General features: G+C 38.7%; 1 long non-coding RNA gene across 2 annotated transcripts in view; it reads right to left on the reverse strand.

Annotated features, from left to right (window-relative positions):
• Nucleotides 1-26,179, reverse strand: part of LOC143658002 (uncharacterized) — a 342,442-nt gene that overhangs the window by 315,801 nt on the left and 462 nt on the right. For both annotated transcript variants that reach the window (XR_013163058.1, XR_013163057.1), the window contains exon 2: nucleotides 7,602-7,670. This is a non-coding gene — a long non-coding RNA (uncharacterized LOC143658002). The remainder of the gene's footprint in view (nucleotides 1-7,601; nucleotides 7,671-26,179) is intronic.

Genomic DNA, 26,179 nt, shown 5'->3' on the forward strand with positions numbered 1-26,179 from the left:
TTGAATCCTCTAATAATTTTATTTAACAACTTGCAACAAAATTACTATCAAAAATATTAAGGAAAACAACTTGATTTGAGAATGATTTTTGTGTCTACTATTCTCAAATTGTACAAGTAAATCAATAGTGCCGGTGCCAGAGTTTCTATATTGAGAGACTTAGAGATATAAATCTAATTGAAGAAAGAGTTAGAACTGTTGTCTTGAAGCTCTGCTCACAGAGAAATCATATTATCTTTTATCCAGATTTCAGGTTGATTTGGGATGGTTTGGGGTGGGTCTGACGGTGCTTACCAGACTTGAAGGATTCCTGTATCGGTCACGAGAGTTTAGTCTATACCATGGCACAAATTAACTGCAAATCTCAGTGGCTTACGAAGAACAAAGTTTTATTTCTGGCTCGTACTCCTCCACATCAGGAATTAGCATGACAGACTTCCCCTGATCAGTGATGATGCTTCCCTCAAGCACTCAGGGACTGAGGTTAGTGGAGACTCTGCCATCTCATAACCATACCATCTGGAACTCAGGATTTCCTTCATCACTGTGGCAGGGAATAGATACCGCAGAATCAAGCATAAAGCATGGGATTTCTATTCCCTCATCCCCAAAGTGATATATCACTTCCACTAACATTTCATGGGCCAAAATGTGAACTGCAGGGTACTGCACGATGGTGGCGGTGGCGGTAGGGAATGGAGAATTTGATGAACATTACTGTGCTCACTATATCCCAACCACCACTTTAGGACAATTCTGCTGGAAAAGCGTAGCTCATGGTTTTCTGGGCTCTGAAATCTTAAGAATATGAGCTGAATGCTGAGTGTGACTTAAAATGGCACTGATGGGTATGAAAATATTTGTTCAGCAAATTAATAATGAAAAGAAGGTTACAGGGTAAAATCTTTCTCTGACTTTTTCAAGCACAAAATAGTATATACATTTCCATGGAAGAGGCATAATTAATTTAAATGAATAGTAACAATTTATCCAAATCAGAAGAGCTGACCTTCAACTGTTAACACGTCCCTAGCCACTGCTATGGATGATAGTAATGTTTATTTTAATATGAGTCATTGGTTCAGTTATCTATTCCTACGTGACAAACTACCAGCTGAGCTCAGCTGGGTGTTTTCACTTAGGGTCTCTCATGCATTTGCAGCCAGATGGTGACTGGGGCTGGAGCCCTTCAAAGTCTGCTTCACTCACATGCCCAAGCCCTCTGCTGGGATGGCTGAAACAGCTGGGGGCATTTCTCTCTCCCTACAGAGCCTCTCCACGTTATGCACTTGGACTTCTACATAGCATGGCATTCCCGGGATAGCCAGGCTCCTACATGGCTAAACAGTTTCCTCTAGAGTAAGTATCCAAAGAATACAAGACCAAAACTACAAGTCTTCTTAGCATGTAAGCTCTGAAGTCCCACAGTGTCACTTCCACTACCTCTGGTCAAAAGTGAGTCATAGGGCCAGCTGAAATCCAAAGAGAGGGGAGTATACAAAGGCCTGTGTACCAGGAGGCAGGGTTCATTGGGGGTCATCTTTGAAGCCAAGCTATCATTAATCAGACATTAAATTAGATCCTAATTTCCTACACTCTAAGCAATTCTTTTTCAAATGCAAGTCAAAATTTATAAGGTTTAATATTATAACATGTTTGCTTTTCCAGGTTTTCTTCCCTCATCTTTTTAAAAAACTGCAGTGGGACATGCTGGTTTGCAAATGTCTAAAATTACTAATTCAGACCTTCTCTGATCTCTAGATTTAAAATGCTAGACTGTTAGTTAAGAATGGTAGTCACTTTGATATTCTAATCAAATATATAAATACAAGTATAAGGATATTTACAGTGCAGCCCTCCAATTTCACATATTCAATCATACAGGTTATAGGTATATATTATCATATATGCATAGATATATCATATCTATATATACATACATATACATGTAATAGCTGTCTGTAGTAGAGAGCCTGGCATGAGCTTTGAACAATAGAATTCACAGAACACCAGCATCGAATGAGGTCTTTCTGTGACCCTAATGGAACAAGACAAAAGCAAGTCATAACCAATCATATCCAATCAGAAACAAAAGTAAGACCATGGTCCAAATCACAAAAATGATCAAACACTTCTCTCCCAGGTAACATAAATGGCTGCTGCCTCTTTATCACTCACATCTTTAACCTTATCCATTTGTTTCACCTTCTGGATAAAAATGTTTAAGATATCCAATCATAAAATCATCCACACTTCCTAAAAGCACTCAATTCAGAACAATCCCCACTTTCCTGAATTCTCCCCAAAATGGCCTATCCCAAGCATAAATCCCATAACAAGCCCTTCCTAACACACTCTTATTCAGAGAACCCTCATTCTCCATGATATGCAGTCTCCTTTGCCATGGTAAGTAATAAATTAAAATTTGTTTTAACACAGGTGTGTTCTTGGCAGTCTTTGGCTAGAACAAAGCATCATACATATGTATGTTTATATGTATGTACATACGTATGCATGTACATATGTGCGTGTGTTTTCTGTCTACTTAAACTGCAAGCATAAAGTTCAGCAAACCCCACCAGATAAAGGGGTTAAGTTTTGTTCTGACTCCTGTAGCAGAATAGCTGGAGTTCACATTTGTCTCCATGAACACTACACAACCAAACAACCATAACTCATGGTCTCAATATTGGTGCTTTATCACTGAACTACCACATGAATCCCAAATGCACGACATTGGGACTAGGGACTCAGAGTGTGGATTATCCTGTCCTCTGGTAGCCCTTTCTCAGACCAGGTGAGATTCATTTTTGCCCAATTAATTCATAATTATCAGCTTTGATATGAGCCTCACGAAGGTGGAAACTAATGATTTAGAGGAAAGAAAAAGTATGGATTAGAGGACCCTCCCTACCCACTCTTTCCTACTGCTATTTCATACAATTCATTGATTCATTCAACAAATGCTTCTTAAGCTCTTACTCTGTGTTGAGCAGTAGGTATACATGTATGACAAAACCAATATGAAACAATCCAAAATACTTACTGCAACCTATCAGTAGGTTGTACTCCCCCTCTTTCTTTCTCCTACTATGAAAACACAATACATCACGAGAATGGATTTTTCATTCCTACTTTAACACCAAACCTTCCAAATACCTGAAACTTCTCCATCAGCCATTGAATTGGACAGTTCTTCCTGCCACTAGAAAATAATGACTTGAGTACCTGGTTGAATTCTCTTGAGTCAGATGTTACTCCTGCACACCATATACTTTTTAATTGTTGCTTTCCCTTTTAATCAGATGAATTCCAAGAATCTTGCCATCAAGAACTAATCTAAACACAAAGTTTACTAAAGGGCAAAAGAACCATCAATCAACCACTCGATGATGATTGACCAAAGCTTTATCCTGAGGATTTTTAAGACACAATGCTTGGGAATAGTGCCAATTACCCAGAAGAAAAACTCTCTAATTCTAAGCCATAGAAAAAGAAACTATCTAATATTCATAAGGGATTTTTATGAATATGAGAGGGAATATATGATGGCAAGGATGAAATTTTCTAAAGAAAAGTACACAATGTGCATAGAAAACATCACAATTTCAATTTCTCTTGTGTTTTGGATTTAAAGATAACAGTCAGTCAGTCATTACCCTCATTTGGCTGTTATTTATTCATAGTGTAAGTCATAAAGACTGTTTTATTTGGTACAGACATTTATAAACATATAAAACTTTACTGTGCATCCTTAAAATCTGCAAAGCAATGGGAGGCAATACTACTTTCTTACAAATATGTTTTCTAATTATTTCAAATAAAGCACTGTCATATATTTTAAAATAAAACTTAGCAATAAATGTTAAAGCCCATGTTTTCAAAGCCGTCTATTTGCAAATAGATGGACCTTTTGGTGAGTAGACATAAGCCCTATTTCAATAAAGAAAATTAATTGTGTGAAAACAATTTAAGAGTTAGCACACTTTCACAGGGTAAAACTATCAATGCAAATGCCAGGTTAACAAACAAAACAAAATCGAAAATTTGCTCTGCAGTAGAAATAGTATGTAAAGGCCAAAAAGTTGTGTCCTGGTCAGCTCGAGACAGGACGATTGGTGAAAACAGTTTCGGTAGCCTTAAATAATTCTAAGAAGAAGCAGTTTGGCACACTGGTTCTGGCTCTGACAGAACTAAGTCTTTGCCATTGGACAGGTTAACTAAACACTTAAGGTGTCAGTTTCTTCAACTGTAAAATACTACCATCTTATTAGTGATGTTGAGGATTAAAGGAGAAGTATGTAAAAAACTTGGAAGCAGACACAACATAGTAAATGTTCAAGAATGTTACCTATGATGCTCATGATAGTGAAGGAGATGGGAAAATATTCCAATATGAGCATGTTTCTATGAACTGGCATGTATCTGCCTGTGAACTGACTGAGTCATTACTGTATCTATGTTTGAGTCCATCTGAGGTTTACAAATAATGTTTGAAAACAACAAGATAACATCTGCTTGGCATTTAGTTCATATAAATCCATGATTCAACTTTAAAAAAAAAATGTCCTGCCAATGCCACACATTAGAGGAGGACACAGAGCTCCAATCCAGGATTGAATTGCAATTGTACTTTCAACCTCAGGCTGAGAATCTGTATAGGTACTTTCCAAGACTGAAGCCAATAAGCCTATTATATTGCAAACACAAAAGACAAAGGTTTTTGCAATAAACACAAAATTAAAAGGGAAGGATTAGAGCACAAGTAACAAAGAAGAGGAATAATTATCCAGCGTGGGATAGGGGTATAAAAGGATTACCACCCACCAGGCCAGCTCAGGAGAATAAATCTCAGTTTTCGGCAGCTGCAAGGCAAGTGATCTGGTAAATATTCACATAATATTTCTGAAGTTAAAAGCCATTGTTGTAGGAATAGAAGAGTGAAGTGCACTGTGCCTCGGTAGGTATATCAGTCAGGGTGCAATTGGAAAAGAAACCCATTCCAGGTAGTCTAAGAGAAGGAATTTACTACAGGGAACTCATTTAGAGGGTGTTGGAAAAGCTAAAAAAGAACAACAAGGAAGGCTGAGGAAAGCCAGAGATTAGCAACAGCAGGAAGCTGTGACCTAGAGCTGGAGGGACTCAGGGACCAGGTCCCAAAGCTGCCTGGCAAGAGCTGGATGAACGTGGAGGCTGGACCTTGGCGGAGGGACTGCCCAAAGCAGAGAGAGAGGGAAAGGAACATCCTGGGTTTCCCCTGCCTATCTCTTCCAATCTCCCACCAATGCCTCCCATTGGAAAAATTTATTTGGAAGTGAGTTAACAAGAGAGCCTGGGAAAGACACATTTCAAAGGGTGGGGGTGGAGTGGGTGTGAAAGCAAATAGGCAAATGATCAGCATAATAGGTGCTCATCAAGGAATTTTCAGAAGACTGTATCACTCCATTCAGTTAGAATTAAAGGGAACTCTTGATAAGAAAAAAGAGATGACACTAATATTACTTTTAGCCATAAAACTATTTTGAAAATCATTTTCAGTTACTCTTTGTTAAGTAATGCCATGGAATTATATGTCCCAATCAAAAAGTCACTGCTGAGATGGAAAGTTCCCCAATATAACCATTCTGTTCATATTTTCAGCATGCAACAGGATTAAAATGAGACCATTTTTGGGTAGTTCTTTCAGTCTTAGATTTTGCAGACCTTTAAGAATTCAAAGAAAAAAAAAGGGAGGCAGGAAATGTGTATGGGATGGTCAACAATTAATTTGCCAAGGATATTAAAAACTACACAAGAGCCATCTGATAATTCCATGATTTCATAAAATATGGTCATTTAGCATGAGAAAGGTAAAAGGCTTTATCCTCAGAATTAAGGCCTGTCCACAAAACTATCCCAGCTTCACATTTCTTATTTCAATTTTCCAGGACCAGCACAGATTCAGAGACTAATATCTCACTGGGTAGTTCCTAAAAGGATCTTATTGACTTGCAAAATTGAATGAGTTCTGGTGGGAAAACATGCAATATTTCATATAATCTTGGGCAATATAACCTCTGGGTCTCAATTTTCTTAGACTGGGAAGGTTGGATTAGGACATCTTCAACGTTTCTTTCAGGAGGAGCCCAGACATCTGAATAGGGACCTGCCCAACTGAGTCACTAGGAAGTCTGAGAACAGAAATCAGAGATACTGATTCATAATCCAATGTGCATTTTCCCCTTTTTGGTTATGTTTACTAAGAAGGAAGTAAATGAAATCAGGATATTCAGAGCAAAACTTTACTGGTGCCACTACCCCTCTTTCCAATCCACCTCCTTTCTCAGCTCACATTCACTGCACAAGCTATCCTTTCATAGTTGCCAGAAACTATAACATCCACAAAACATGGATGCCAAAGGAGGCAGAGCCATCACGTCAACTTGTGTTTGTCACCAACTAAGTCAAAGTAAAAACAGTCACTGTCATCAAATATTGCATAATGGAAGAATTTATTTTCCCTTGTTTTTAATTGTTTTATGGATAAATGTCAACCTCTACTGCCAAAAAAAAAAAAAAAAGATAAAGAGGAACATACCAAAAGAGTTCTCACATTATGCTGACATTGGAGTATGTTATTCTCAATGCTAAATTTCCATAGAAAGTCAACAAAATGGATGGGGTGGGGGAGGTGTGAATGTAAACTATATTTGATGCACCACTCTGGCAAATCACTGCAGCTGGCCTTAGTGACCTGACCACTCAGAGAATTCTGACTAAAAAAACCAAAAACAAATGGGAGTTAGTTTCTTCTTGGATTCGTAACTGGTAGGCAGTTTCAATACAGGTCCTACTCAGCTTTTGGCGTCAGAAGTTATTTTTTTCTCACCATGTGCTGCTTTAAAAAAGCCTGAATCTTTGACCTCATGGAAACCCACATGATCACAATGTCTCATCTGTAAAAACTATTTAACCAACAGAAAAGATCCTTTTCTGTTTATATATGTGGGCCTGACACTACTTTGCTGGCTTAACTTCCCCTAATGAGGTAAATAATATTTAGTTTTATTTGGCATCAATCAAAGCTGTTAATCACCCTGAGTAGTTTGGTAGAGAAGTAAATTCTTTGTAATAGTAGCATATTTTCTGAAGAAGTCTGTGTGACAACTCATGGACAGAGACATCAGGCATGCACATACATGCAAGTAGGTACCTACAGGTGAACACACACACACTTTCCTGGGATAAAAGTAACAAAAGGGATGATCTTGGTTTGAAGAAGAAAAAAGGCAAACCACTTCCAATAACTGCTAGATGGAATTTATCCATGCTATCCACTGAGGATGCCTTGGAAGATGGAACCTCAGAAACTTCCAAGCTCTTTACCTTTCTATCCCTGTCCCCCTCACGTAGCCCTCACCCAAATCTTGATGTGGAGAAAAGTAATCAACGATTAATTAAAAAAAGTAATCAACACAGCCCTTGATCAAGAGGGGACACGTTTGAGGTGAGAATGGGCAAGTGCCCAATAGTTTTCACACTGCCAGCGAATAAATAATTTAAAGTGCAGGCACACTTCAAGAGAAACAGGTGCGCCAAAGTTCATAAAAAGAGCGTATTACCTGATGTGGCTGTGAGCTGGACCATCTGCTACAGGAAGGAGCACCTGAAGACTTGTTGGCTGAGGTTCTCTGAGAATGGGGGGGAGAAAAAGAATTAACGCTGTCATACAAACTGAATACACTTCAGATTTCTCTATACAAATTATTTATTTAGTTCCTCTAGCTCCAAAATTAACGTCTTCAGCTCTATCTGAACTTCATCTCAATGTTTTATTAAAAAAAAAAATTATCCTCAGCGAGTATAATAATATGGACATTAGAGTCAAAATATTTGGACCTAAGACCAAGTTTTCTATTTCTGACATGGTGCAGGTGACCCAAGCTCCTTTTGTCTCAATTTACTCTTCAAAGAGAATGGAATAATGATTTTTATGTTGCACAATTCCTGTGAGGATCAAATACAATGATAGGTGTGAAGCACTTTGTATGTAAGGTGCTATGCAAATAGATGGCACTAATTAAACAAGCTGAAAATAAGCCACACTACTATAAGTTTAGAACAAAATCAATATACGGTACTTAGAACTAGTATACAATATCCAAGTTAATAAATGAGGTCATTTAGAGCTTGGTTATTCTTATTATAAAAAGATCCTTCATCCTGGGAAAGACCTGACCAAACTATTTCTGCTAGCTCCTTGGGCTTGTATAATCAACAAATTCGCTGTAGGTTGATTCATCCAAAACTACTCCCAACACCATTTATTTATTTGCCTGGTTCTTCTATAGGAGGATAGAAAAGCTACAATTTTACTTTCCCAGCTTTCCATGCCAATAGGAAAAGTCAATAAGGGAAAGTCAATAGGGAAAGGGACAATATTCTGGTCAAAGATAAATGAGTATAATTCTTCTGGGCACATTCTAGGAAAACCTTCACTTTCCTGATAAAAGGGGAAAGAAAAGGATGGTGCCTCTGTATATTTTCCCTCTAGCCTAAATGCAGATATGCTACATGGAGCTGAGGCAACCATTTTGTGACCATGAGGAAAAGGCCAAGAGCAGGGGGCAGGTAGGAAAAAAGACAAATCTCAGGAAGGCCTCTAACTGGCCCAGCTGAAGTTACATATCTATTCCTGAACCAATCACCATAGCCAGAAAGATTGGCCAGGCCTATTTACAAGCCTATCCTTGAAGCTGGGCTGAGGGGTACATACAGAAAAGAAGGTTAGCAGGAGAAAGAGGGAGGGGAGCAGGACAGAAAGGAGCAATAAACAGCTGTCCCCTTATGTCAGACTCCCTCAAACCTTTACAGCATATTGTGCCTGGGCAATTGAACCTATCTGGGAAAAACAAACCACAGAAGACTCAAACTCTTTCATTTCACTTTTCTATGTAAAGTCGTCAGATTCTTTATTGCCTGCAGGGTAAAGTCCATGCTCCACAGAAGGGCATACAAGTACCTCTGAGATCTGATCTCTGTCTCTTTACCTTTTCAGCTCTACCTTTTTCTCAACTCCCTTAACACATAATCCTTTATCAAACCCCACAGACTGGAAGTTCCTCACCTCACCACACCCTGACAAGCTCCTAATCATACTTCAAGACTCAGTTAAAGCATCACCCCCTCTTGGAAGATTTTCTGGCAAAAACAAAACAAAACAGCAGCTGACCCTGACCTTGTTGAACAGCTGAACCAAAGCTTCAGATTGCAACTTCTACATTAACCTTCCTGTATAATTGACTATAAGTCATGCTTTCTGTTACTTGTAGAGTGTAATGATACACTCTGCTAGCTCATTCAAATTAAACATCAAATTACAAGAATTCAATTCATCAAATTTTTCACATGTATCAGGCAGAGAGAACAGAGGGACAGAGACATGAAGATGTGAAAGTGTTGGGTGTGCTTTTTGAAAAATGATCAATAGACCAATATAGTATTGCCAACTCCTGCATTCACCATCACTGCATTCCATCTGCCTTTCAGGATCCCCATGTAATTCTGTGCTGGCCTTTGCTGATTCTGACAGCTTTCCTGAATCTCTGCCATAGAGAGTTTGGCATGCTGGTTAGACGCTGTGTTCTGCCTACTCAACTTGACTTCCCTCTAGCATCTGCCCATCGAAGGAAGCAGGGCTGGTGTCAGCTATCAGGCCTTCCAAACTCTCTTGCTTCTTCTGCTTCAGTCTTAGTGGGATTGGACTCTGTAGCAAGGTTTGAGAGGAGCATTTCAGTTTTCAACTTGAATAAAGAGGAATAAGCAAGACAGTAGCTAGAAGTGAATTCAAAAGCTCAATCAGTGAGAAGCAATAGGAAAGAACTTCAAGAGTACCATGATTCTACTACCAAATGATCATGTACCTTCCCTGATTATCATTTTCCTCCAAGAGATAAATAAGATTAAATGAAATGATCTCCATGCTCTATTCCTCTTCAGCTCCAAATCCAATTTAATGATTCTACAATTTTAAAGCATGCAAATTGGTATAGTTTCAAGTGGTAAGGGATTTGGCTTTGCCCAAATAGAGGTTTGGATTTTGCCCTTGGCTTCTGAGCGGTAACCTATGTCAAATCTTATAGGTAATCTATGCCATGCCCTTATTTAGGGCAGGGATTGACCACTCTGGATTTTAGAGTGAGGTCTATTATATCTCAACGATCCAGACCAGAAAGACCAATAATGGGAATTTAGGGTATATCTTTAGGCCACATGGTACAGGTTGACCTAGAAGCTGAATTCAGCCATGTGACTAGTCAATCAGTCAGGTCTACATAATGAAGCATCTGTAAAAACTCTAATCTCCAAAACTCAGGAGAGCTTCTCTGGTTCGTAGCACTCTGTGTCATGCCCAGAGTAAAGCATCCTGACCCTATGGGGAGAGGTTAAAGGAAGCCCTGCTTTTGGAACCTTCCCAGATTCTGCTCCACATGTCTTCCCCTTTGGTTTAACTTAAATTTGTATTTGTTCCCTGTAGAAAACCATAACTGTAAGTATAACAGATTTACTGAGATCTGTGAGTCCTCTGAGCAAATTATTGGATTTAAGGTTGGTTTATGTAACCCCCAAAGATTTGCAGTTGATATCATAAGTAAGGGAAGTTTAGGGACAGAGTTTTCTAACTTCGCAGTTGCCCTAAATCCTCACAAGTAGTAACACTGAATTTCCATGAAAAGATTAAAATCCTTTCAATATTCTGCATTTCTTAAACTTCATCTAACTAGTTAATGCTAATAATTCAGGTGAATCCCTTGGCTGAATATTTTAGCAGATTGCAGCTTTCCTGAATTTTTAGGAAGGGGCTGATTGAAATAGTGCTCCATTCAAATAATTTGGGTTTCAGCAGAGACTCTTCAAATCTTTTTTAAATCCTAGGATTTTGGAATTTGCCAGTAGACTAATTTTTGAGGTATCGAATTCTCAGAACGTAACTCATCATCGTTTAAAGCCACACTATAGGTTTCTGAAATTGCTACAATAAATTTTATCTCTATAATTAGAAAAACAAAGCTTTGATTTTTTAATCAAAATGAAAGTCTGATAACCAAAGTCAAGATATGAGCACTAGCATCCAAAAGACATTTTAAAGAAAAGTGAGGTGAGTGACTTAGAGTGTCTGACTTGGGATAATAAGAATTATTTATTCTTGGAATTTATTTCACTTATTCTAGAATAATTATTTTCTGGAAAAGGCAGAAAATAAATGCAATTGCAACTCAACATGAAATGCTTATCTATCCCCTCTTGATATCTGTCACAATACTTGCATGCCATTGCTTAAATTTTTCCCAAATGTCACATTGCATTTCAGCATTGACCAAATATAACTAACTTAATAGTAATTATAATCTCTTGTGATTCACATACTTCTGTCATTTCTAAAGCTAAGGACAAAGTTAAAAAACAAGAGATAAAGAGTATAGCAATTGGTCAACATCAATTAAAGACCTGACAATGTTCAGAATTGTATACAGCCTTCTGACGGACGTAGCTATCTTCGAAAATCAGTCTCACAGGGGGTGCAAGGGTAGTTCAATGGTAGAATTCTCGCCTGCTATGTGGGAGACCCAGGTTTGATTCCCGATCCACGCACTTTCCAAAAAACAAACAAACAAAAATTCAACAAAGGGTGCTGCAATAACAGGATACTCATATGGAAAAATAATAAAATGTGGTTCTGCCATACAGTATACAAAAAAAAAAGAAAAAAGAAAAAAAATCAGTCTCACAGCAAAACAAAAAAGCTGCTTGGGTTTCTTTGATGGGTTCTTTGAATATACTAGCAATAATATGTGGTTTGGATTTCAGCTTTGTGCTGGTTTGAAAGGATGTATGGACCCTAGAAAAGCCATGCTTTAATCAAAATCCCATTTCGTAAAGGCAGAATAATCCCTATTCAATACTGTATGTTTGAAACTGTAATCAGATCATCTCCCTGGAGATGTGATTTAATCAAGAGTGGTTGTTAAACTGGATTAGGTGACAACATGTCTCCACCCACTTGGGTGGGTCTTGATAAGTTTCTGGACTATTAAAGAGGAAACATTTTGGAGAATGGAGATTCGGAGAGAGCAGAGAATGCTGCAGCACCATGAAGCAGTTTCCACTAGCCAGCAAACTTTGGAGATGAAGAAGGAAAACGTTTCCCAGGGAGCTTCATGAAACCAGAAGCCAGGAGAGAAACCTAGCAGGTGATGCCATGTTTGCCACGTGCCCTTCCAGCTGAGAGAGAAGCCCTGACTGTGTTCGCCATGTGCCTTCTCACTTGAGAGAGAAACCCTGAACTTCATCGGCCTTCTTGAACCAAGGTATCTTTCCCTGGATACCTTTGATTGGACATTTCTATAGAATGTATAGTAATCTATACTCTACTTTCTGTCTCTATGCATTTGCATATTATGGCTATTTCATTTAAATGGAATCATACAATATCTGTATGCTCTGAAATGTATTGCTTTTTGTATATATTTCTTACAATTAAATTTTTTTTTAAAAAATCCCGATTCTGATACACCTGATACTAGAATTTTAGGTAGCAAATAATGATACTGTGAACATATTGCAGCTCCACTAGTACTGTAAGTACATGTGTTTTAATTGGGACATTTTATCAGCCTTAGAACTGGAAACTAGTAACTTGTTAAATTCCCCTTTTAAAAAGTCATTCTGTTTCTGGTATATTGCATTCCAACAGCTAGCAAACTAGAACAAGCTTAGATAAAAATAAACTCACCTCCTCCTCTTTCTTCTACTAGCATCCTTAGCAAATAGCAATTAATCAAAGGAAAGTACCCAGACTAGAGGAGTCGGGGTGTGGGTTTAAAATGTGAATTCTCTAACTTCAGGATTTACAAAATCTCTGGGAGCAGGATCTAGGAATTTGCACTATTAAAGAAGCTCTTTAAGGGATCCTTACGCACACCAAATTTAGAAACAAATAATAATCCCATCATACCCTTCTACAGCCACATCCATTCATTGATGGAAAAGGATGATGAGGAGTGAAGGCAGGAGATCTAAGGGTATTAGTGATAGCAGTTTTATCTAAGATGGTAAAATGTATTTTGGGAATTCGTGGGAGTCTCTTGGAGGAAAAGAATCTAGTTGTTTTATGGACAGTCTCTGGGAATCGAACCTGGGTCTCCAGCTTTGCTGGCAAGAATTCTTGCCACTGAGCTACCATTGCACTGCCTTAAGAATCTAGTTTTTAACCTCCTGATGTAGATGGAAACTTTATCCATATCACAGTTGGATAAGGGCTTCAGCTTAGATATCTTTTCCCCTTGGAAAACCTCCCCTGAATAATAAGAATGGGTAACTGCCCTTCCAACATGCTCTACTTACTTCTTATCATAATATTTATCACATTCTCTTGTAATTGACGATTTAAATGCAGCCTCCTCTTAGAGATTATACTTCCAAGAAATTATAGAAGCTATAATTTCTTGGAAAGTGAAGCCCAGACTTCAAGACATTAGGATGGACAGCTCGTTAATATGGCCAGAGGTAAGGAAGAAGGCAGACACCATTTTGACATCGAGAGATTGGTTAAAGAACACATGTTATACCCACATGAAAAGTCTCAGGAATACTGTGGGGTGACTTTGAAAAAACTAGGTGATCCAAAAAAAGCAATGGCAGCTAGAAGCCAAAGAAATATTGAGGCTAAAATATTTACCCTACTTTGCATTTTCGTTCTCTCGCTTTCCCAGTCTGGTGAGGCTTGTGGAAATCCAGGTTACTTATATCATAGAAAAGGGAGTATAGGAAGATGACGGTGTAGAACATTTTAGTGACAAAAGCCTGCAGAGAGAGTTACTAAGAGGCTTCCTTTTGAACTGTGTTCTGTTGAACAAAGGAAAAAGAAGTGCTATCTAAAAACCTGGAAGACATTCCAAATTCAGTGGCAGTTCAGAACTGTGAATGCTGCCAGCTCTTGCAGAGAGATGGCGAGCCAGCCAGCCGGCCACTGAACTCATCCCACAACTGTCCTTTGCTTGGCCACTTTCCTCCAATTCTAATTGCCTATCACTGTAAGACAAGGAACTTTGGAAAACATGTACACTTTTTTTTTCTTTAGTAGCTGGGACTTTTTCTAGTTCTACTGCATTAAGCCTTAAGCATATATGTAGAAAGAAAAATGAAAAAAAAAACCCAATAAATATTGTTGGAAGGCACAGCAGCCAATTGGACATCTGCATTTAACATCTAAGCACAAAAAGTCATTGACAAATATGATCCAAGAACTCACATTGGTTATTCAGACAGACTGAACTCTGGATGGCAGACATCACCTCTGAGATTCTATTTTCAATTGGAAAATCATGTTTCCAACCTCAATAAAAGTGAGTCATGCGCGAAAAAAGACCAAAGAAGAAAATGAGCTAGGCAGAAGTGACATGTTTAATAAGGTACAGAGCACTTACTCAAAAACCTCTCTTCTAAGAAAACAAATTTTCGAAAGTATAAATGGTAAAGGTTTTACTCATATACAACTTAATAAATGACTACAAAAAATCGTATTTTTTTGTGAGAAAAGGAATCTGATATTAAAAAAATAAAAAAAGAGGTTTGGGAGAATTTCTGGAGTCTTTTGATCAGTTTTGCTTTTGAAAATGCAGCCAGGCTTCCCTGTTATGGTTGCGATATCCTGGAACACATATTCCATGTGTGGTGCTCCATCGATTCAGCATTTATAGAAAACCTATGCTCTTAGTGCCTATGAAATAGACTAGTACATAAGAAACAGTTCTACTCCTCCAGATCCTTTGTAAACACAATCATGGCTAATTATCCTCATTTTAATAAGAAATTATTGAGATCAATTATGGAACCAGAATGTATATACTCCAAAACTCTGGACTCAACTAATCCAACCAAGGAATTCTATCACATCCCCAACACTGTGGAGAACCCTGAAAGTTGGATAAGGGATGTTGTCCAAAAGCAGACCTAAATCTTTCCAGTTTCAATAAAAGCCCAGACCATTAAAGTAAATGACAAGCAGCTCACACGTTACCCATTTCTTTTTGTTGTTGTTGTATGCTGCATGGCGAGGTCACATTTCATTATTTTTCCATGTGAGTATCCCGTTATTGAAGCACCATTTGTTAAATTTTTGTTTGTTTGTGTGTTTGGGGGGAAGTGCATGGACCAGGAATTGAACCGAACCCAGGTCTCCGGCTTGGCAGGTGAGAATTCGATCACTGAACTACCCTTGCACCCCCTACCCATCTCTTTTTAATGCTAAGCATCTTTTGGTATTCTTTTCTAGATTAAATCAATCTGCTTTTCTGACCTTACTCCAGGCCCCCTAGGTTCCAACCATTCAGTCGTTTCACTACTCTCCCCTGGGCTACCTCCTCCCTCTGAAGTTGTAAAATCTGAAATTGGACAAGGTGCTCATTGTGTCCTCATTCCATTGCAATATGCAAAGTGAAATAAATCTAAGCTAGCCTCAATGCAAAAAAATAAAAGAGAAAATACCAATACAGTTAAACACTAAAAATTGATTTAGTAGCTATATTCAGTAGGCTTTGCCCTCTTGGTTTTATTTATTTTCCAGTGAGGGAGGAGAAATAATTGGGTCATGTATAAAGAGACCAAGTATTTGTGCTTAGCTTACAAAAAGCAGATGTAGAATAATAGAGACCCCATCTTTCTTTAGGAGTTAAAAAGACAGTTTGTATTACGAATCAAAGTGGTATTCCCAGGGCTTCTATTTGCTAGTTCTTTGGCCCTTCACTTTAAACTTCACAAGCATTTGTCGTATACCTTGCACGTGCAAGGCACTCTGCTAGCAAGAAGAGTAACAAAGAACCAGGCTGCCCCCAAAATACCACTTGCAAGGCCATCCCCAGTCACTATTTATCATTATTCTAATACAATTCACAGCTCCTACTGCTACCTAAAATTTTCTTGTTCATTTATTTGTTTTGTTCAATATTTCTCACTAGAAGTACCAGGAGAGGAGGGTGCTTGTCTTTTTGCCTTTTACTTTTAACCATCATTTTTACTTTAATACATATAGTATTGCCTCAGTACGCATGACTTGAACGAGTGAATGAGAAGATTAATTTCTTAACTTCAAAGAGGAAACTTAACACATGCATAATGCTATTACAAAAAAAGTGTATAACTGCTATGATAGACATGTTAAAAAGTGGTAGGGAGCACTGTGAAGAGACGATACTTGTTTGCAAGATTCTAAGAAGCTTGTAGACAAGAGGTGACCATTCATTGCAGTTGGACATTTTAAATATACAGTGGATGAATTAACAAAAACCCAAAATTAACTAAATTAACTAAAGCCCAAAGCCTCTGCAAATTCAGGCTGTGCAGGTTGTATTGCATGAGGGAAACAGTCACTGAAAACATCATATATTGATCAACTGATAACAACACCCTCCCAGCAGAAGCAGTAAAGAGCCTTGTCATAACAAATTGGTACCCCTGTTTCAACAGGTGGAAATAAAGTGTACTGAGGAAGGGTACCTTTATCTCATTTACAAAAAGGTGCTCTTTGAGCTAATAATGGCTTGTATGGGGAGAATTGACATTAGAACCATTTCCCTGTCCTTGGTTGTTAAATGTCAGAATCCAAGGGCAAAGAATGAGGGCAGAAAAGGATTCTTCACCAACTGATGCTGCTTTAAATAGCCAGAACTTAACCAGACTCCAAGTTGGCCCCCAACAATCCCACTTCCTCAGTAGTCCCCAAACACACTGTACAGTAGAAATGATGGTATGTCACTTCTGAGATTAGGTTATAAAAGAATGCAGGCTTTTTCCTGGGCATGATCACTTGCCCTCAGATCACTTACTCTGGGAAAAGCCAGTGTCATGAGCTGTCCTGTGAAGAGCCCTTCCATGGAAAGGAATTGAGGCCTTTTGCAAACAGCCATGTGAGTAAGCTTGGAACGTGATTCTTCAGTCCCAGTCAAGTCTCCAGAGCCTACAACCGTAGATAAACTTGACTAGCTTGACTTGAGTGCAACTTCAGGGGAGACCTTGGTCCAAAACCACCCAGGAGAGTCACCCCAAGATTCCTTATCCTCAGAAGCTGTGTGAGATCATAAATATTGCTTTAAGTTGCTAAGTTTTGGGATAATGTGTTGTATGGCAAAAAATATAGTTAATGCACTTTATTAGCCAAAAACTATTCACCTCTTACCATGATACAAGTAAATGTCTGTAGAAAGCATACAGAGTCCTGTGAAGTATACCTAAGAGAGGGGAAAACATTCTTCTGAATTATGGAAAAGAAAAATTTCAGGATTTTTTCCTCTTTAACAATTTAAAAAATATTAAGTCCCTGTATTATCACATTGTAATTTAACATGTCTTGCAGTCACTTTCTTAACAGAGAGAGAAAGACAGCTGCAAGTCCCTGGTGACAGAAGAAGAGGTAACTTCCAGCTCTTTTCCTGCATAAGACTAAAAGCAGTGAACAGGATGCTTGGTAAATAAATTATAAGCTTCCTGTTATCATGCAGCTTTCTCAGTAACTCAACTTGATCTTGCAGCGTCTTACAAAAAAACAAAACTGATTCACTTTTAGCTACTGGGCTCAATCTGCCACTCCTGGTCTCAGAGAAACAGAAATTCTCCTCTATCAGTTGTAAAGCAGGGCAGCTGTAGGGAGTTCAGCTTTCAGGGTAACGAGTGGAACTGAGGCACAGACCTGGAAGATGACCCCATGTTCCCCAAACTGTATTATATAGAATCTGGACCCACAGAGTGAGGCAATGACAATGGCTCTTGGGTCACTTTGGGGGAATGCTACATTCTCCAAATGCTCCAACCCAGGGATTGGCACAATTTTTCTGTAAAGGGCCACACAGTAACTACTTTAGACTTTGCGGGCCATAAGGCCTCTTCTGCAACTCCTCAAGTCTGCTGCTGTCACATGAGAAAAACGATAGACAAGACAAAACAAATGAGTGTGGCCGTGTTCCAGTAACACTTATTTGCAAGAACACGTCAGATTTGACTCAAGGGCTGTAGTTTATATATTGTTCACGTTCCTGGTTGGAGTGCAAGAACCGGGACAATAGGGAAGTTTGCACTGTGCACTCTGTTGTAACCCCTCTTTGGAAAAACCACTGCTGGGTATTTTACTGTATAAAAGGCACTGAGAATTCCTGCTCTAAAGACCCTTGGATCAATCTGTTCAACCAAGTATCTCAATGTGATTTGTTCAAAGCACCTATTAACTTTCAGAACTATCTCCCTCTCCTTTTTACTTAAGGGATATCTATTAACATCCAAGAATCTAGTCTTCCATGGAACATAACTGAAGAAATCTAAGGAAATAATGAATTACCTAATTCCTGATGTATAATAGCCTGAGCGAATCATTTGATTATTCAAATTATTGACAGAACTAGCTTGGAACTTCAAGTGTCAATGAACACTTTAAGCAATACCTTGAATTTTCTACATAAGGTACCTACAAAAGCAGAGAGATTCAGATGTCGTGTGCAAGTGTGTGCAAATAATAGATTGATTGACTGCTGCTCCGTTTTCTGTGTCCTCTACTTTCTGCCATCCCTACCCAAGAAGGGACGGCTACTTTTGGTTTTTATGGTATGAAAACCATCACATTAGGGAGTTATGGATGGGGTCATTACCTCCAGAAAATGTCAAGGAACTAGAATACTTGCAACTGAAAACTTAAAGCTGATTTTATTAGCCAAATAAGCAGATTGAAAAAAGCCTAACAAAGTGTTTTGGAGCCGCTATCTCAAATTGCAAGCATATAGTAGTAGTAGTTAGACTTGTTTTAAACAGAAGAAATCTTACATGTCCTCATTAGTTATTGGCAATTACTGACCACGCTGACCAATTCTAGTACAAAGTGGGAGGAGGCGACACAAGGATGTGACTTCCAGGAGATAGGGGTCAGGGCATCCTGAAGGCTGCCTGACACAAGGTAGAGTACCAGAAATCTGGGAAGCAGTTATTTTTCCTATTGGATCTGGTATTAATTATGTGACATTAATCAAGTTATTTCTGCTCATCTATAAACTGAAGAGGTTGAACTAGAGTCAAACTTTCTGTGAAAATAGGAGTCTATGAATATCCACATATAACGTTATATTTTTTCAAAGCCTTTCACATTATTGATGACACAAACTGGGCTATGTTAACTGTTACGGGTCTGGCCACAAACCAGTATACCTAGTTTCCCAGGATGGGGCTGCCTATAACTCAGGGTTCCAACCCAATCACTTTTTCCTCAAAAACACAGAGGCTGCCCTGGGCTTAGTTCCCACCACTGAACTGACAATGCACAGGGCAATCCGAAGGCACAGAGAACTTTTCAAAGCTTGAGGGAGGGGTGGGGTTGCTGAATTTTGAGCGTGGTTTAAATAACCAGCAGTGCAATAAAGACACCTCTTTCTGTACCAGACTTTTCCCTCATCACACACAGACATATAATTCCCAGGAAGTTTCCCCCATAAGAATTTTTCGGGGGACACTACCCAGCCCTACACCATTAACCCAGAACGTCCTCTTGCTTTCTTATCTCTATTGGGGAACGAAACAGTGAGGACGAATTTCTCTTCTGCAAAAATAGCACCAGAAGCCATCCCAGGAGCAATGAGCCCCTCAACCATGGGCAGTTGTGACAAGACTCCCTCTTACAGCTGGGCAGAGCACAGCTACTGGGCAGAGCACAGCTACAGGTGTCATTATGACTTGGGTTGGTCTTCCATGCTCATTGCCATGTACAAAATATCTTTGGTGGGTGACTTCCCAGGACAAGAGGGAAACTTTTAAAATCTTTGCTCTGTGATTAAAGAGAGTGTGTCAGAGGGAACACTTTATGACTCTTCTTGAAAATTATTATATGCTTGATCACTTCCCTGGGTATAAAAGTTGCAAAAAAGCAGAAAAACACACTTCAGTTTTTCTCCTCTCCAGAGATCAAAGAGTTTGCAATATTTAAAATAACGGATAACTTAATTGCAAAGTTAAAAACGATATAAAATACTCCATTAAAGTACTCATAAGTAAATTAAGGGTGAAATCAATTCCCACAAATTCAAGCCTTCTGTTTGGAAGACTTTTGTGGCAATCTACATAACCTGAAACTTTAAAATAATGAAAGATGAGAGGAGAAAGGTGAAGTGGAAAATTAAGCCTAATTTTAAGAGAACAGGATTTAAGACCAGCACATGCAAAAGAATCCACAAGTATTAAATCACAAAATAATTTAACTGTCCAACACATTGTATATCTAAGTGAAGTAAATTCCAAGAAATTGTGGAAAGGCTGCCCTCTTCAGACACACTTCTTTTCTTTTTCATCTTTTTCTTAAAAGCTGCTATAGATTTTTCTATAGAAGTTTCTTTGTAAGGAAAAATGGAATATGGGGTGAAATATGTTTAAAGTAAAGCTCTACTCATAAATAAATGTCCAACAAATACATGGAAAAAAAAGTTACTAAGAGTCTAGTTTGCCTATCTGGATTTGCCAGATCTATGTATCTTATAAGTATTCCACATGGTTCCTGAGGCTTCTAAACAAGTTTAAGAATCCTGAGTGCTAATTAATTAATGGAGCTGTCTGGGGCTGAAATGTTTGTCTCAGCTGCCACCAATCTAAGTGCATTTAGAATAACCACCTAAATTTGCAATAATTGGCTTTCATGTCGTTAGAATTTTTAATAGCCGATGAACTGTACTCTTATTTCCTCCAAACTGTTGTTTTCTGTTTTATTCCTGTCATTCTGGACAACCTGAAATGACAATTAAGAGGATCCTGTCAAAATGGAGAGTACTGCGCATATTTTGGGACCTTGGAAGGCACAATTCTGCCATCAGCAGTCTCTTTGGAATACTCGATAGATAGATAGTAGAAAGAAACCAGTGGAAAATTTCAGTTGAAACACAACTTATTTTTCTCCATTTCCTTATCTTAAATTATTTTTTTAATGTTTACTTTTACAGTGACCAAATAATCTAATATAATGGGATGGATTCCAAGAGCCACAATCAAAAACCAATTTCAGTACTTTAGAGACAGTACAGAGGAAATTAGAGCAAAAGAATTTACCAAAAAAAAAAAAAACACAACAAAACAAAACAGAAAGCGCCCCCATTGCACATTCTTCTGCAGGAAGGACAGGAAGAAATTTAGTTTGCAAGAAACCCTCTTTTGCTTTATGACAATACAATGAAAAAAAAAAAAGGCACATAATATACTCCATTAAGCAGAGGTCATCTGGGACAGAAATGCTAAACACCATTTTTGAGAAACAATTATGAAAGGCAAATTGGAGTTTCTAGGAAAATGATGTGTGTGATAACAATAACTGTTGATTTACATAAATATGACATATATAATATTCATGTGCATTTTTAAGAACAGATATAAATACGGAGGTAACTTGTTTATAATTTGAGGTAACCAGGTTTATAGTAAATGCGAGCCAGTGTGTTTCCCTCCTGGCTTCTAAGATTCACAGCTGGGACAACTGCTAGACTACAATTTTAGTGATGGTTAAAATAAGGGTAAGTAAATTATGAGGATTTAAAACATCAAACATTTGCCAGGGGACACTAACAATTGTCATTCTTGCAGGCATTTCTAGCAGACTAACAGTTTTGTTTTTTTTTTTTACTTCTTGCACTCCCATATAACTCAGATCCAAACCTGAGACCATAAAGAACCAGACTTCAAATAAGACCCACGCTTTCAATTTATGCAGAGCTTAAATTCCCAGCATTTGAACAGAAAATCTAACGTAAACCAAACATCGAACTCAGATTAAATCTGTATGCAGCAGCAAAATGAGAAAATTTCAAATGGACTCAGAAGAAGGCACTTTTCTAGACTACAGCAAGACCTTTTCAGCAAGGTCTTCAGGTGGAGAGAAATTGTTCATATGTGTCTATAACTGCTGGGATTTCAGTTACACGCTGTGCCAGTTTGAAAGGATTTATGTACCCTAAAAAAGCCATGTTCTAATACTAATCAATCTTGTGGGAGCAACGGTTTCTTCTAATCCCTATTCAGTACTATAGCTTGGGAATTTGATTAGGTTATCCCCACAGAGATGTGACTCAATCAATTGTGGGCATTAAACTTGATTCGATGGAGATGTGTCACCACCTATTCTGTGTGGGTCTTGATCAGTTTATTGGAATCCTATAAAAAGAGCAGGCATTTTGGAAAGAGTCCCTTTTGAGAATGAGGAGAGAGCCAGAGAACCACGACAGAAGGGCAAGAGAACCACCAGACGGGGAGCTTCATGAAGCAAGAGACCTGGAGAGGAAGCTAGCAGATGTCACCCTGTTCGCCACGTGACTTTCCCGTGGAGAGAGAAACCCTGAACTTCATCGGCCTCTTGAATCAATGGATGCCTTAGATCAGACATTTCTTTGGGCTTGCTTTAATAGGGACACTTTCATGGCCTCAGAACTGGAAACTTGTAACTTATTAAATTCTCCTTCTTAAAAGCCATTCCATTTCTGGATATTGCATTCTGGCAGCTAGCAAACTACAACGCAGGCACATTCACTTACGTATTTAAAATACTATAAAATTACTTTTTAAACATGTATCCAAATATAGACAATACATGCACATGTATATACACTTACAAATGTTCAGTTTATATATAATATATTATAAATATACAGTTATACTATAATATAAATGTTTATATTTATTATTTATATCCATGCTATACACTTATTGTTTTTTATATAATATAAATATATTTGCTGTTTTATGTATACTCTATCATCCAGAAGTATATTATATATATTACATACACATGCAATATACATGCATATTAATATATATGTATATACATATATTACTATATAAGTGTATATATAAAACTACATACTGAATCTAATTTGAAGTTGAGGGATTTTTAAGGATCTTAATTGTATGTAATTGTATGTAACCATCCTCAAGGACTTAAGAATAAACCCCCCCTTTCCTGAGAGGTGATGCCACTGTATCTATTCTTAACTGAGCAGTCTGTAAACCTCTTCCTCCTGCAGACAAAAACATCTCATCTTGACCTTGGGAATCCATGCAATTGCAGATCTAAAATCAGTTCCTCTTTTGCATTCGTATTGGCTACCTTGGCCTTGGTCTAGTCTTCGTTCTAAATACAACTTTGTGAGATAATCACTGGTAGGTGCCATGAGAGAAACACCAAGTCACCAGGGAAACCTGAGAGGGCGAGTTAATGGCTATTGATGGGACAAGCCTGCTTGAAAAGCAGGTGGGCACAGCAGCCTCTGGACCTTCCAGCTTCTCCAGGTCTCCTGCACCTTGATGAGCAAATGCCACGAGGCACCAGAGTGTGTGCCAAGGTATCAGCACAATCATTCTGACAGCTCTCCAAACCCCTTCTTCCCATCCACGCACATTAAGTAAGCTGGCATTTACACCAATTTCTCCTCACAGACAAACCATTATCGGCTACTGTTACCATGACACAGACACACGCCAGGGATAAACCCGCTCACTGAAGTGTCGTTTTTTTGGTGATTAACTGGTAGAATCAAAAAGGAGAAAAAAATCTAACAGGGCCAGAGCTCAGGCAAAATAGTTGCTTGTCCCACATGAACAAAATATTCATAAAAACAAGCAGTGCGTGGAGCCAATATGGCAAATTTCAGGCATATCTTTATAAATAATCACTTATAAAACAGTGGGAGGAAAAGAAAGAAGTACAACATATCACTCTCCCATGCTTTGCTGTGTATGATATGGTTTCATTAATGAGCCGGCAGAAGCTGCTCTTTCTCCAGGGAAACATCACTGCTTTAGCATGAGGAGGGAGGCTTGTGAGCCACAGTTGCATACCTGCAGGGACACTTCCATTTCAGTGCCACAGACAACTCCTTTAATCACCCAAGGTAAAACTGCCCAAGTCCGGATACAAAGAAAAGTCTGACAGGTGCATTGCAGAAGGGGAATTTCCTCAAATAGGAAGGACATTTCCTAAAATAACTAGTTCCTGTCTTTCAGCTTGCTGCTCCAGGATCTCCCTTCACCATGCCAGGTCTCTGGTCTATGCATAATGTTAACCTCATAGAATACTGGACCTAGAAATATCTGTAACAGCCATCTGTTGATTTCCTTGCCCAGTTCCCATTCCCACATTTTTTTGGTAACAGCAGCATATTTCCTTGGGGCACTCCTCTACCTAACTTATGTAGAGCAATTCGGGTGACTGTTCTCAGGGATAACACAAGCTTGCCAGCCAGTTTCTTTACCAAGAATTTGGCTCTTGAGTAGAATAACTCAAGGACAAAATGGAGGTGATTCCTTCTGAAGTAGGTGCCCCAGAGAGACAATTTATTAGCTTTTATAGCCATCCTACATCCCTAGAATTTCCCTGATTGTGGCTTTTTCCAGGTACTGGAGGCTTATTCTTTTCTTTTTAAATTTGATTCTCTGACCTACATTATATCCTTCTAACACATTCCATTGTATTTAAGTCAGCTAGGCTTAGTTCCTGTCGGCTCAAAGCAAAGTACCACACATACCCTAACCAATCACTTATTTCCAATTTCTTTTCCACGCAGCATACTGCTTACATCTCCATCATATAGACGAATATTTTCTATAAATATATAATGTACATTACACTACTGTCTTAGTCTGCTACAGCTGCCAGAATGCAACACACCAGAGAAGGACCATCTTTTAACAAGAGGATTGATGTACTTGCAAATTTACAGTTCCTCAGAGGAAAGGCAGCTAGTTTCATCTGAGTTTCTTTATCACATGGGAAGGCACATGGTGACGTCTGCTGGGCTTCTCTCATGGCTTTTGGGTTCCAACAGCTTTCTCCAGGGCATGTCCTTTCGTCATTGCCAAATGTCTGACTCGGAGCTACTGAACTGTCTTCTGACCTCTCTCTTTTAAGCCTCCAGCTAATTAAATTAAAGGGTACTCATTTGTGGAAGGCACTCCCCTTAGCCGAGCAGATGTAATCAGTAATAGATTAATTTTACATGCTGCTGATTTAAGGCCACTGCAACACAACATCTGGGCACCATCACCTGGCCAAGTTGATGCTGAACCCAACTACTACAACTACATTTTATTTTACTATATTATATTCTCCTGTTTTACACTATATTGTATCTATTTTCCAACCTTAAAATGCTCCAATGACATTATCATTGCAATTATATTGGACATGAAGAGTTAACTGCAGCTCAGATACATTGGCAGTGCTGCCTCAGGATCACCTGAAGCCTTCATTAAAACACAAGACTCTGGAGACAGATGTCAAAAACTAGTGGTCCAGCAGCCCTGTTCGCTCACAGAGGTATATTCTTTGGCCTGCATAGTGCTTGTTTGTTTAGTTGGTTGTTTAGTTAATTGCCTACATTTAACTATTGGGAGATTTTACATTATTATCTAGAATGGAAAAATGCAAAGATTCGGCAACAGGGCCCAGATTCCTACCTCTCGGTGGGAGGGGAGGACCACAAGGCACAGTGGGCATTTAAGCAGCGCCAGCCAAGAAAAATTCCATGATGGAAAATTAAGCAGCTTCCCTCTTTGTTCTTGAGCTCATCACAGTCCCCAACCTGCTCACATCTGGAAAACCCTGTAGGCATTTGTATTCATTCAGGTGGGTGTCTTAGAAGGGTTTCCTCTGCAAAAAATTAGAGACCCATAAGACGAGGGCATTTAACTGTCAACATTTCTCTGAGTTGCTGGATAGAAAGGTGCAGAGCTGAGCCAAGAAATTAGGAAAGAATGTATCTATTCAAGGATTAGAGGGGGGAATCCAACACATTTGCTCCTACTTGTGCTGTTAGATGAAGGTGACTGAAGGGGACATCTTGCCTATGAATGACAGCTGAGCTCACAGATGTTCCCCTTTCTCTCATATAAGTACAAGTCACTCACACTGCTTAAATAACCACAGCATCCCGACTCATCCTGAAGTTCTAGCACCTTCACTAGTGACTGTTTGCTGGTTTCTGGAAAACTGCCTTTAAAAAAAAAAATTCATTTTCTCTACCCTCACGGATTAGTGGTCCCTGTTGTACACAGCCAAGTACATTCCTGAACGAGGCCAAGAATCCAGCTGGCAAAACCCTGCTTTAGCATAATTTTAAATCGCCGAGTCAACATAATGCCA

This window comes from Tamandua tetradactyla, chromosome 15 (genome assembly GCF_023851605.1).
Source record: "Tamandua tetradactyla isolate mTamTet1 chromosome 15, mTamTet1.pri, whole genome shotgun sequence".
In the NCBI taxonomy this organism is placed as follows: domain Eukaryota; kingdom Metazoa; phylum Chordata; class Mammalia; order Pilosa; family Myrmecophagidae; genus Tamandua; species Tamandua tetradactyla.